This window comes from Erinaceus europaeus, chromosome 5, assembly GCF_950295315.1.
Source record: "Erinaceus europaeus chromosome 5, mEriEur2.1, whole genome shotgun sequence".
NCBI lineage: Eukaryota > Metazoa > Chordata > Mammalia > Eulipotyphla > Erinaceidae > Erinaceus > Erinaceus europaeus.
This window is the reverse complement of record NC_080166.1, coordinates 6,042,612-6,056,163: the sequence shown is the minus strand read 5'-3', so window position 1 is coordinate 6,056,163 and position 13,552 is coordinate 6,042,612. Positions and strand designations below refer to the sequence as shown.

General features: G+C 41.4%; 1 long non-coding RNA gene across 2 annotated transcripts; it reads left to right on the top strand.

The window, feature by feature from the left end:
• Positions 1–717: 717 nt before the first annotated feature.
• Positions 718–12,016, top strand: LOC132538675 (uncharacterized). 2 transcript variants are annotated; one of them, XR_009550028.1, is made up of 4 exons: positions 718–885; positions 2,687–2,816; positions 5,467–5,545; positions 11,927–12,016. It is a non-coding gene; the product is annotated as an uncharacterized LOC132538675 (long non-coding RNA). The 2 variants fall into 2 exon arrangements; XR_009550029.1 differs by lacking the exon at positions 11,927–12,016 and adding an exon at positions 8,624–8,887.
• The last annotated feature ends 1,536 nt before the right edge of the window (positions 12,017–13,552 follow it).

Sequence of the window (13,552 nt, the reverse complement as noted above, 5' to 3'; positions counted from 1 at the left end):
CTGGTTTCAAATATTATTTTCCCTACCCTGAAGGCTCTAAGATGGAATAAGAAGTTTCTCATTTTAAACAGTTTGATCAGTCTCAGATACCTAGTTGTCTTGTAATAATAGTTACATTATATTCATAATCTTACAGTTAAAGTTATATTGAAAGGGGTCTTAACAGGGTAAGACTTTAATGTCTGCGAAATATGTCTACTGCTTTGCCATGTGCGTGACCTGGGTTTGAACCCTGTCCCCACTGGACTGAGGGAAGCTTCGTTGCTATGGTCCTTCTCCCCTCCCCCCTCCTCCTGTTCTGTCTCTCCCTCCTCCCTCTCTCTGTTTCTATCTGAAAAAGAAGAGAACAAGAGAAAAGCAAATATAAACATATATATATGTGTGTGTATATATATATATCATCAAAAGATACAAAACTAGGGAGCCAGGTGGTGGTGCATCTGGTTGAATGCACATGTTGCAATACACAAGGACCCAGGTTCAAGTCCCTAGTCCCCACCTGCAGGGGGAAAGCTTTGCAAATGGTGAAGCAGGGCTGCAGGTGTCTCTCTCTCTTCCTCTCTATCTCCTCCTCCCCTCTCAATTTCTCACTGTCTCTATCCAATAAAGATAATACAATTTTAAAAAATAAATATAAAAAGGATACAAAACGTCAGCATTAATATGGAGTCTCAACAAAAGTCAAGAATAAGCTTTTTTGAAATTCTTTTAAGGTAGCACAGTCTTCTAAGATCGCTCATGGAACCTCTTTATCCTAGGAATCTCCTGATGAATAAAAGAGGAAGAACAGATCCCAAGGCTATCCCCATCTGTGAAAACACACGACACTGTAGAGAGCTTCAAAAGGAACGATAGACAACAATTTCTCTGACGATTGACACGCAGGTAATAGCTTACTGGGACTGCATGCCTGCTTGTCAGGTGCTAGGCCTGCATTCCTATCACACTGGAGGAAGCCTCAGTACAGTGGTGTCTTTGTCTCTAACTGTTTTTGTCTTTCTTGCTCTCTCAAAAATGTTTGGAGCTGTGCAGTTCTAGCCATGACTAAAAAACCTCTCCTACTCACCAATTTGTGAAAAACTTGAGGGATTAATCTATTAAACAGTAGATATTTATCCAACTCCCAATGTGAGTCTTGCACTGTTCACAGTGCTGGAGGGAGCCTAGAAGGATGGTTGGTTGTGCTATTTGCTCTTAGGAAGCATAGGTCAGCAGGGAAGGAAACAGCACACAAGTAGCAAATAAATAATACAAATCAATGACCACAGATTATGAGAAATGCTATGAGTGCTAGGAGAGAAAATGGCTTTGTTTTCAGTCAGATAGTCAGAGAGGGCACCTCTGAGCATCTGCCTTTTTGGCTTAGCCCTAAAAGATGAGAAGGAAGTTGTCACAAAGGGACAGGGAAGTGAAATTCAAACAGTACTAATTGCAAGAGTAATGTGAGGTGGGGGAAAGCTGAGCCCATTCCAAGAATTGGTAGACAACTAGAGGAGCTAGATTTTTCCCTTGGAAGGAGGACACAAAGCAAAAATGAGAGAACTATTATTCTTGGTTCATGAGTTTAATTAAAATAACCTCACACATTTGCCGACTAAAGACTCCTGAGTGGATTCTGAATGTTTTTCACTGTCTAAATGTAAATAAAGAGACAAACACCAATAAAACTACACAAAAGATTCAAATAGACACCACCACACACACACACACACACACACACACACACACGGGGGGGGGGGGAGGAGAGAGAAGATGTGAAGACGTTCAGTTGTATTATTCAGTAAGACAATGCGAAGGAACTACCAGGAACTGCTTGCTAAAGTAGCTACCGGGGAAAAAAAAAAAGTTATAAAGGCTGATAGTGGGGAGAAAAATGAAATAGCTAGAATTCTTACTCACTGCTTGTGGGTACAACCACTTTAGAAATTAATCTGGCTGTTTCTTAGAAAATTTAATCATATATGAGTCATATGTATAGCAATTCTAACTACAAGGAGAGCATATGCAGTAATTACGTAGGCCCAGATTAATGTGAAAATATGCTTGCAGAAAGGCTCTCACAAAAATACTCACAGCATTTACATTTGTAAAGGTGGAAACTTAGAAGCTGTGCAAAGTCCCATCAACATGTAGCATATTAATGCAACGGTATGGTACCCAGAAGGAAACGGAAGTGAACTAGTGTGCACTCAGCTAAGAGGATGGATCTGCTAAAGAAGCCAGACAGACAGACAGGCAGGCAGGCAGACAGACAGACATATGTGTGTATAATTCTATTTATATGACATTCTAGAGTGGGCAAAACCAGTGCATGGTGACAAAGTGGGAGTTGACAAGAAAAATGGTTGACTGAGGCTGTGGGTGGAAAAATGTCACCAAAGGTCACGAGGGATCTATTTGGAGTAATGCAAATCTTCTGTATCTTGGTTTTGTTGACAGTAAGGTGAACACACACATTTGCCAGAACTCACTGAACTGTACTCTTAGAATGAGTCCTTTTACTTGGATGGAGAGAGACCAGAACACCACACTGCCACTTACAATGTTCGATTTGTTTCTGTATGCGTACATGTATGTACGCGTGTATTTTTGCCAGATAGATTATCTCTGGGGTTCGATACCTACACAAATCCATGACTCTCTTAATTTTATTTTCCCTTTTCTTTCATTTTTTTTTCTCTCACAGAGACTGAAAGAAGTAGACAGAGAAAAGAGGAAGAGGGGCACCGCTGTACTGCTCCACTTCTGAAGCCCCCCCACCCCCGCCTGCAGGTGGGGACTCGGGGCTGGAACCTGGGTCCTGCCCATGTGACATGGTAACGTGAGCACTCTACCAGCTAGAGTGGCAGTTGCTGCTGCCGCCGCTGCCAGTGCTGCTCCTCCTCCTCCTCCTCTTTTTTTCTCCTGCTTCTTCTTTATCAATATACTGCTGGGGAATCCAACCAGGACCTCATACATGTCAAGTATGCTCTCTACGGCCGAGCCATTCACATTTTATTGTGTATAAACCGCTTCAGCGAAAAAAATGGAAAAGGGAAACAAGCAGGGCTCGCTTTTAGTTTTGCTGATGCACGTTCCTGCCGTTATTTCCCTAGTGAATTAAACGAATCATATACCTCTTATATTTCTGTTAAAATATTTGCTTTGGAGTCTAAGGGGTGACTCGCCAGATGGATTGCCCGCCTGTCTTGCCATGCTTGTGACTAGACTTTATGTCTAGAACCAGATAGGAGTGCCACAACATTGGTGACAGCTCTGGTGCTGTAGTCTCCCTCTCCCTCTCCCTCTCCCTCTCCCTCTCCCTCTCCCTCTCCCTCTCCCTCTCCCTCTCCCTCTCCCTCTCCCTCTCCCTCTCCCTCTCCCCCTCTCCCCCTCTCCCCCTCTACCCCTCCCCCTCTACCCCTCTCCCCTTCCCCCTCTCCCCCTCCCCCTCTCCCCTTCCCCCTCTCCCCCCTCTCCCCTTATCCTCCCCACTCCCCCTCTCCCTCTCCCTCTCTCTCTCCCTCTCTCCCTCTCTCTCTCCCTCCCTCTCTTGCTCTTGCTTTCTCAGTCTCTCGATGAAAAATGGCCTTGCCCTTGCTGTGGTATATATACACAATGGAATATTACTCAGCTATTAAAAATGGTGACTTCACCGTTTTCAGCCCATCTTGGATGGAGCTTGAAGAAATCACGTTAAGTGAAATAAGTCAGAAATAGAAGGAGGAATATGGGATGATCTCACTCTCAGGCAGAAGCTGAAAAACAAGATCAGAAGAGAAAACACAAGTAGACCCTGAAGTGGAGTTGGTGTATTGCACCAAAGTAAAAACTCTGGGGTGGGTGGGGGGAGAATACAGATTCAAAAAGGATGACAGAGGACCTAGTGGGGGTTGTATTGTTATGTGGAAAACTGGGAAATGTTATGCATGTACAAACTGTTGTATTTACTGTTGAATGTAAGACATCAATCCCCCAATAAAGAAATTAAAAAAGAAAAATGGCCTTGCAGCAGACCTAGTTCCACACACACACAAAATAATCATTTCTTGTTGTTTTATTTCTTATGAAACCTGAAAACTTTTTGTTAAGCACAACTATTTTAAATTCAGGCCACAGGGATATATATTAAAGAGAGGAGAATATTTCCCTCCCCCACCCCCAGTTAGAATAGTTTACAGACATTAAGAAAACAAGGTTTTGTGTGTGTGTGTGTGTGTGTGTGTGTGTTTGCTTTTTCTGTCTCAGAAAAAAAGAGAAATTTTTAAAAAGTAAATTAATAAAACGTAAATGAGTTAAATATTAGTTAAATTTCACATTTACTTAAATAGTATAGTAAATGTCAGGATAAATCAAGCTTAAAAATCATTTAAATGATACTCTTTAGTATATTATATTTTATTCCTTCAAATGTAGTTGTGAGAAAATTCAACAAAGCTGACTGAGTCCCACAGTCCTAAGAGAAATGACGTGACCCCAACCACCTAGCAAAGCTTAGGCATTAGTTAAAGCTGAGAGGCCATCTCATCCAGCATCTTCTCAAGCATCATCTGGAGAAAAGCAGACTGGCATAACCTCGCCTTGTTCCTGCAGGTTCCCAGCAATCTAAGTTTGATTTTTGTTCCATTAAGAATACGCCAGAGAAAACATCTTATCTCTCTTTTTTTTGTAATGTTAGGAAACTTTTGATATTTCAGGAGAAATTTGGGAGGGGCATGTGAAAATCATGAGTTTTCTTGGGAAAGCATATATCATACTCAATATTTGGGGGCTATTTATACCATGTTGTTGTAATCAGTATGGGTTGTCTATTTTATGCAAGTGGAAAAAATAAGAAACAGAAAAATAAAGTCAGAAATGTAAGATCACAAGATAGGTTGGTAGTGAAAAAGAGGTCTAGAATTTATTTGATCTGTGGCTAAGAGGTCTGGATTTATTTGATCATTGTCATTCTTCCAAAGGGTCATTCATTAAAGCAATTTTTACCTGAATCTTATCTTAAAATTTAGTGGAAGGGGAAAAGAACATTCTCACTAGATGTGTTCAGATTTATGTCAGTTGTGTTTATAAACGAGATAATTTCAATTCTGTGATTAGCAGAGCAGAAATTTTTCTATTGGAGGCTCTGCCTTTTTATTATAAAGTTATTTTCTGACAGTTATTAACTGAATACAAATAATTAGCTTTTCTGAAATATTTCTTTTGGCTTATAAATTGTGTCTCTCCACAGGATCAATTTCCATAATTGACATTATGTTTCAGACACTCACTGGATACACACACACACACACACACACACACAGGTACAAATACACAAGTACACACACACTTAGACACACACTGTCACATAGTTTCCTAGAACAAAAAGTAGATTATGGATAACAGCAAGCATGCTTATGTGTCACTGTTCTACTTATTTTTGTGTGTGTGAGGGCATCTGTCTCTCATGTCTAATTATTATTATCACCATCATTATTTTTTTGCCAGGGCTTCACTTCTTGGACAGACATTTTCAGATCGATGGACACAGAGATAAATGGAGAGAATGAAGACACCTTTTGCATCAGTGAGTTGGGCTTGAATCTGAGTTGTACTCATGACAAAACAGAAGCATTATCCACATGAGTTGTCTTACAGACTCTTCAATAATAATAATAATACTTGATGTTATGATAATTTTCAGTTGTTACTTCTTAGGGAGAAGGGAAGGAGAAAGATGGGCAGGAAAGATGAACAGAAAGATGAGGGTTCCCATTTATGAAGTCTCTGCTTGGTTCTGCTCACGGTGCTCCCATGTAGTGTGGGAGCTCAAACTTAGGACCTCTCTACTATAAAGGCAACTATCTCCTAGTCCTTCATTTCTAATGAATAATGCTGAATTTTATTTTATTTTTATTATTTCTATGTATTGGGTAGAGCTAGCTGGAAATCAAGAGGGAAGGGGTTGGCAGAGAAAGAGGTACTTGCAGCCCTGCTTCACTCAAAAAGCTTCCTCACTGCTGCTTGGAACTGGGGACTTGAACCCAATAAATAAAGATCAATTTTTACACCTGGACTTGTCAGTTTTTATGTCTAAGCAGGTACACTGCCTTCCAATAATTTCATATTCAAAATAAAATTTATGTATGAAGATGCTGCCTTGCATATAATTTATATAAAAGAGAGATAGAGTATTTTTAAACCTAACTAGGTAAATTTGTGGGGAAGAATGCTTTGTTTGTTTTTAATTATTCTGCTGTTCCCCCTCAACTCTGTTGTTGCATGCTCAAGCTTTACCTACAAAGTTCTTGACATGTGTTTATTGAGTAAATTTGTAACAAATTTAGAAATACGATAAATGTTTGAAAGTTTGGGAGTCTGATTTAAAACAGTTTCTGGCTTACTGTTTTCCAGTTTCCCATTAAAATATGTAAAAAAAAAAAAAAAAAACCAAGAAATAGAAGCAACACACACACCAACATTGACACTTGGCTACAAACTAAGCACATGAATTATTCATGGCTGATGATCAACTGGGGTGTGGAGCAGAGAGCTTTGGTGGCGGGAACTATGTGGAACTCTACCATACTATTTTGTAATCTTGAAAACCACTAATAAAAAATAATTTAAAAATTCACTGGACACGAGACAGCTTCTGAAATGCTGCAATATTTCTTTTGGAAGATAAATCAGAGCAGTGGTATGCTGGGGCCAGTTCACAATGGTTGGGGCAACCTGGAGCTAAGTGATCAGCAAACTGACTGTTACATTGAAGCAGGAAATCTGTCTCAGTGGGGATATTTCCATCACAGGTCATCTATCTGCTTGTGACTATAGTTTTTTGTTTTATTTTTTATTTATTTTTTATTAGTGATTTAATAATGATTAGCAAGATTGTAAAATAATAGGAGTACAATTCCATACAGTTTCCAAAACCAGAGTCCCGTATCTCATCCTCTCCATTGGAAGCTTCTCTATTCTTTACCCCTTTGGGAGTGTGGACCCAAATTCTTTATGGGGAGCAGAAGGTGGGAGTTTTGGCTTCTGTTACTGTTTCTCTGCTGTACCTGGGCACCGGCAGATCAATCCATACCCCCCAGCCTGTTTCTATCTTTCCGTCGTGGGGCAGGGGTCCCGGAGAGGTGAGGTTCACATTGGTGAGGTTGTCTGCCCAGGGAAGTCAGGATGGAATCATAGTAGCATCTGCAAGTTGGTGCCTATAAGGTGGTAAGATATAAAGCAGGGCAAACTGCTTAATAAATAAGAACCTAAAAAGTAAGAATAGAGCGGCTAACACTAAGGATCTTCATTTTGAAAGAAGCTAGGAAGTCGATTTTAGATATGTTACAAGGGGCCCATGATTTCTCCTTCCTTCATTTATGTTTTTGACCCCTTTACTTCAGGGCTGGAGGAGACAGTTTTACATCATAAAGAAGGGAGAAAGGGGAGCTGGTGCTGCTGCCTGGTGGCCACTGTTGGCCACAGGCCCTTGTGCTAAAGAATAAATGCCTTGCTTCAACCTTTTGTTGTTGTTGCCATTGTTATGTTGCTGTTGTTGTTGGATAGGACAGAGAGAAATCAAGAGAGGAGGGGAAGACAGAGAGGGGGAGAGGAAGATAGACACCTGCAGACCTGCTTCACTGCTTTTGGGGAGCATAAGTGGGGAGCCTAGGGCTTGAATTTGGATCCTCGCACCAGTTCTTGCATGTGCGTTTAACCCGCTGCACTAATGCCCAGTCCCCTGCTTCACCTTACCTTTTGCCTTGACAAGTTATTTTAACTGGAAGTCGTTTACAGCAGTATGAACCTGGGCAGTGGGATGGATGTCTGCATTCTTGCTCCTTTCCTCAGAATACTTTGGCAGTTCTGGGCCTCTCACAATTCCAGACAGATTTCTAAAAATTTCTATTTATTTTATTAAAGACTATGGTTGATATTTTGACAGGGATTATACTGGATCTGTATCATGCTTTGGGTAGAATGGCCATTGGCATAAATTCTTCCATTTCAAAAGCATGTGTCTCCTCTTCTTTTTCTGTCTCCTGTGTCTTTTAGCAGTGACTTGATTTTTTTTTAAGTATGTTCACCCTCTTTGTTAAATTTATTCCTAGATATCTATTTTTTTGATGCTATTATAAACAAGATTGCTTCCTTGATTTATCTCATCTTCTAGTTCACCCTTCCACATAGGAATGCAATTTTGTATATTAGTTTTGTACCTGTCACTTTGCTAAGTGGACTTATTGTTTCTAAAGGATTCTTAGTGAACTCTTTAGGATTTTCTACTTCTATTACCATGTGGTCTACAAGTAATGAAAGTATTACTACTATTATTATTTTTACCAGAGTACTGCTCAGCTCAAGCTTCTGGTGGTGTGGGGATTGAATCTGAGACGTTGAAGCCTCGGCGTGTGAGTCTCTTTGTATAATCATTAGGCTTCTCCACTGCCTAGTTCTTCTTTTTAAATTAGGATCCCTTTTATTTCCTTTTCTTGTTTGAATGTTACAGTTAGGATTTCTGAAGGTACATTGACTAGCCAAGCAGGTGATTTTGTTGAGATATTTAACATCAGTGTTCATCAGGGAAACTGGTCTGTCTCCTTTCTTTCCTCCTCCTCCTCCTACTTCTTTTTCCTTTGTTGGGGTCTGCTTGGCCCCGATCTAGGTCCAGAATACATTCGGTAAGCCTGGCTCGAGTTTCGCTGATGGTCACTAACTTCCTCAGAGTGACACAGCATTTCCTGTAGGCCGTGCCTAAATTCACCTCTGCCCTCCAGCTGATGATGCAAAGAGCATAGGCCCCACTGATGGTGACGCCACCTCACACCACCTCTAACATCATCTCACCCTACCTTTCCATCCCTGCCTCTACCCCCTGCCTATAAAAAAATGGCCTTTTCCTCAATAAAGCGAGTCACTGCCTTGACAGAACTCCGGACTTGGTGTGTTGTCTTTTCTCAAGTCACTGACACTCTCCCTTCAGCTCAGCCCCAGAAGGGGGGTCCGGCTGGTCCAGATCTCCCCTCCTCACGACTACCTGTCGGGGAGAACCCCGACATTCCTTTTTCTTTTTTTGTCATTTCTCTGTCAGCTTTTGGCTTTGGGGTAATTTTGACCTCATACATAGTACTTGGAAAAATTCTTTTCGTTTTCAGCATTTTGAAAAGGGCAGATAACATGTCATGTTTACATTTTTGAGGACACCCAAGATCTGGTATTAGCCTCTCTGTTCCACAGCACAGCGCTCCACTCTCCTGACATCTATTCCCACCAGGACCTGCAATTTCAGTCTAGGGTATTTCAGTCTAGGGTATCACTCTTGGGATGGGTATCACTCTTGGGTATTTCAGTCTAGGGTATCACTCTTGGGATGGGCTCCTCTGTCTCCTTACTTCTTCTAAGGCCTCCTTTAGTCCCTTGTGGTGCTCCTCATTCTAATCTTGGGCTATAGTCTGTGAAAGTTATGCAAATTTTGCTTTGGATCTTCAATGACCTTTGGAGGAGATAGCACAGTTTTTCCATATTCTGTCACCTTGGCACTTGACTAGAAATAGTTTCTATTGCTAGTAGTCTTACTCCACTCTCTTTCTGACTAAAAAGATCTTCCAGTTAGCACAAAATTTTACAGCATCTTTTTAAAATTGTAATAATTATTTTTATTTACTTATTGGATACAGACAGCCAGAAATCAAGAGGGTAAGGGGAAGTAGAGAGGGTGAGAGACAGAGAGACAGCTGTATCACTGCTTCACCGCTTGTAAAGCTTTCCCCTTGCAGGTGGGGACCGGGGGTTCAAACCCAGATCCTTGTACATTGTAACGTGTGCTCTCAACCAAGGACGCACCGCGGCCTCTTAGCATCTTTTACTTAGTAGGAATTGGCAGAGGCAGTAGTGACAAATCAGACTTCAAAACTGAGCTCCATTCCCGTCATACAGTTACTCATCAGAGAAGGGATGAAGGGATGGAGTAGATGTTAGAATGAAGCTACTTAGTTTCCATCAAACTAACTCATCCTACTAAAATGGACTCTCATTCCTTCTAATCAACCTCATTACTCATTCATTCTATAAAGTGACTAAAATCGGGCAATTCTTACTAAATTCCGATGTTTCAAGTTGGTACACTAAGGCTTTGTCCTTAGGAGTCTCCCTTGTGGTGCTGGAAAGACTCAACTCTCTTCTGCCTTGTCAAAGGCCTAAGTTCTGCTTGGCCATCAAACCTTTGCTTCCTGTGCTTTCCCTGGTAACGTCTTATAACTAAACTTCCCCTTTGTTCTTTCAAACCTTTGTTTTAGCTGAGGTTGGGCGACTGAGCCTTTGTCATGTGCCCAGATCCAAGTCCAGTCCTTAGCTCAGAGGGGAAGCTCTGGGTCTCAGTGTCTTTCCCCTCTATTCCTGTCTCTCTTGCTAGGTAGGTCTCTGTCTGAGTCAGCCTGGAACAATGAAGCCCAGGTGGTGGGAAAAAAATAAGCTTGACTGACGCTCTATGACCCTCAATGAGTCTTATATGTTTACCAAGTATATATACTATTATATATTGACTTTTGACTTTTTTTCATCGTGTTGAGTAGGGAGCAACAATTGTCTCTGGATCTTCCTTTCTTCCTTTCCCTCCCTTCCCTTTCCCTCCTTTCCCCTCCCTTCCCTTCCTTTCCCCTCCCTTTCCCTTCCCTCCCCTCCCCTCCCTTCCCTTCTCCTCCCTTCACCTCCCTCCCTCCCTTCCTTCTTTCCTTTCTTCTTTCCTTCCTCCACCCCTCTTTATCTTTCTTTTCTTTTCCTTTCTCTCTCTCTCTCTCTCTCTCTTGCTTTCTTTCATCTCCAGGGTTATCGCTAGGGCTTAGTGCTGGCACTATGAATCCACTGCTCCTGGAGGCCATTATTGGATCGGACAGAGAGAAATTAAGAGAGGAGGGAAAACAGAAACATAGATACCTGCAGACCTGCTTCGTGGCTTGTGAAGACTCCCCCTGTGCAACTGGGGGGGGGGGGGGCAGGGACTTGAATCCGGATCATTGCACTGACTGATCCTAACCCAGTTCCATGGTTTTCTGACACCATCCAACAAGCGACTGTTTGAGAAAGTATCCAGATAAGAATTGACAATTGGGAGTCGGGTGGTAGTGCAGCGGGTTAAGCGCAGGTGATGCAAAGCGTAAGGACCCGCGGAAGGATCCCGGTTCTAGCCCCCACCTGCAGGGGAGTCGCTTCACAGGCGGTGAAGCAGGTCTGCAGGTGTCTGTCTTTCTCTCCCCCCTCTGTCTTCCCCTCCTCTCTCCATTTCTGTCCTATCCAACAACAACGACATCAGTCATAACTACAACCATAAAACAACAAGGGCAACAAAAGGGAATAAATATATAAATATTAAAAATAAAGAATTGACAATTATGACCTTCTTGCTAGAGGATGGAATTAGCCTTGTTCCTTTCCCATCCTTTCTAGAGAATTGGTAACCAATCACATACAGCTGAGAATAGTTAAAGCTTGTTAACACTACTTTCTTAACCGTTAACTATTTTCTTTTATCCTGATAAAAAAATACACCTATTTTTTTCCTTTTTAGAATATTATAATGTTTAGGTTTTGTCACTGGAATCTATGCCTCTGAACTGCATTTTTATGCAGATAGACACACTTTGCCTTTTTAAATTGTTTCCTGAATCTTTGGATTGACAGTGGTTACTTTAGATTAAGAAAATACTGGGGTATTAGGACTTCAGACGGAAGTGAAAACGGTTTGGGAAGTAAACATATTGCTTGGGTATGTAGTCATAACAGAGCAGAGCAAAACTGTAATGAATAAACTCAAAATAAAAAAGAAAAAAATTGAGAGGAGTAGATAAGAGAGGGAATAAGACAGAGAATACCTGCAGCCCTGCTTCACCACTTGTGAAGATCTCCCCCTGTAGGTGGGGACCAGGGGCTTGAACCTGGGTCCTTGCTCACTGTTATATGTGCGTTTATCCAGGTGCACTCCTGCCTGCCCCCAAGTTCCACGACTTTGGAGAAATTGTTTCAGTCCTCTGCTCAATAAGGAAAATGAGGAGCCATCTCAGGTAAAGCTTATGTATGCTAATGTGTGGACACTATCTAGAACAATTGTAACATAATAGTTACTGGTTATTTAAAAATATTTCAATTATTATTATTATTGTATTATTTTACCAGAACATTACTTAGCTCTGGCATGTGGTGGTGCTAGGGACTGAACCTGGGAGCTCAAGGCCTCAGGCTTAAAAGTTGTTTGCATAGCCATTATGCTACCACCACGTGTATAGTCTACCTATATTTCTTTCACATCTGCAGAGTTTACTTGGAGCAAATATCCACATATTAACAAAACAATACCATAGACATTGTCTGAGCTGTTGGTTTCAAAGGGATCCTAAACTCATTAATACTGAATACAGTCCTCCAGGTGCTGGGATAGGTATTTTTTAAAAAAGATTTTATCTATTTACTTATTTATTCATGAGAAAGATAGGAGGAGAGAGAGAGAAAGAACCAGACATCAGCCTGGGTCCATATGCTGCCAGGGATTGAACTCAGGGCCTCATGTTTGAGAGTCTAATGCTTTAACCACTGCACCACCTCCCGACCCCTGGGTTAGTACTAAATATACATTGTCAGAAATCATCAGCTATCATGTTAGAATGTGATGCTACAGAAAAAAAAAAATCTGCACATTGCTTTATGTGATTTACATTTAAAACCACAACTTCTATTATAGATCTGGGGAGATAGCTTAATGGTTATGCAAAAGGACTTTTCCTGCCTGAGGCCTGGAGATCTCAGGCCCAATGCCTAGCCCCATCGTAAGCCAGAGCAGAGCAGTGCTCTGGCAATAAAAAGATAAATACATGTTTTAAAAAAATGCTGGCTGAGAAATAAGTTTTACCTCATCAAAGGTCATTAATTTTCGAGGGTATTTGTTTGATTGTTTGTTTCCAGATGACCACAAGGAAGATCAATGCTCCCACACAATACACACTATATTCACTTTTATTTTCTTTGTGATCCGGGAAGTAGTACCCGTTGGTTATTGCCTGAGCTCTCCAGCATGAGGTCAGAATTCTTTTTTTTTTTTTTCTTCCCGTTCCCATTAGGTCACTCATCTCTTCATTCTTCAGGTACTACACTGAGAAGAGGTAAACACGTGGCTTCTCTAAATCCATCTTTTAAATTAGCAGGTGCATCTAGTAGGGAGTCAGGCGGTAGCGCAGCGGGTTAATCGAACATGGTGCAAGGACCCGCGAAGGATCCCGGTTCCAGCCCCCGGCTCCCCACCTGCAGGGGAGTCGCTTCACAGGCGGTGAAGCAGGTCTGCAGGTGTCTGTCTTTCTCTCCTCCTCTATGTCTTCCCCTCCTCTCGTCATTTCTTTCTGTCCTATCCAGCAATGACATCAACAATGAGAACTACAACAACAACAACAAAATAAAAACAAGGACAACAAAAGGAAATAAATAAATATCAAAAACAAATTAGCAGGTGAGTGAAAGAAAACACAAACCTGGCATATCTACATCAGCCGCGTCTCAGCAGGAAATGAGTATTTTCGGAAAACTCCTAAGACTTGTAGACAGCACAGACGGA